The sequence below is a fragment of the Octopus bimaculoides genome, chromosome 9, assembly GCF_001194135.2.
Source record: "Octopus bimaculoides isolate UCB-OBI-ISO-001 chromosome 9, ASM119413v2, whole genome shotgun sequence".
NCBI classification, from domain to species: Eukaryota; Metazoa; Mollusca; class Cephalopoda; order Octopoda; family Octopodidae; genus Octopus; species Octopus bimaculoides.
Window position 1 is genome coordinate 39,636,338 of NC_068989.1, and position 786 is coordinate 39,637,123.

Here is a 786-nt window from a genome sequence, read left to right on the forward strand (position 1 = left end):
ATATATATATATATATATATATATATGCATATATGGGTACAAGATGTCACCAACTGTGTAAACAACATGATGTACGAAAACAAATGAGTTAAATATGCAAACAATGAGAGAAAGATGGAAAGCAGGACAAGTAACACAAAGAATGACACTTCATCAGTTGTCAGCTGTCTATCTACTCCTCATTTTGAGCATTCAATGACAATATGAGTCTTCAAAGATAGCTGCTCCCATAAATTCCAAAATAAAATTTTGGATTTATGGAGGGTCAAAGTTGAGAACAAAAATAGAACAATGGAAACATACAAGGAAACTGAACAAAAACAAACATGGAGGATCATTAGACCAGAATGAGAGGTTAATAGTGAACGCTGGGAGAAATATTTTCTTTGAAGAGAGAAAAGATAGAAGAGAGAGATAGATGTCCAGTCCTTAGGACATTGTGCAAGAAAAGAAAGAGGGACGATGGTCATTTATGAACAACGAGAGAGAAAAAAGAGAAAGAGTGGGAAGAGAGAGAAAAAGAGAAAGGGGAGAGAGAGACAAATAGAAAATGGTGAAGGGGAGAAAAAGAGAATTAGAGAAGGCTGGGGCAGAAAACAGAATGGAGTAGAGTTGCATCAAAAAGTTCAAGATAAACTTATTGAATAATAATAATAATATATATATGTATATATACACACACACACACACACACACACATATGTATATATCTATCTATCTATCTATCTATCTCTCTCTCTCTCTATATATATATATATTGATATATATCGATATATATCGATATAT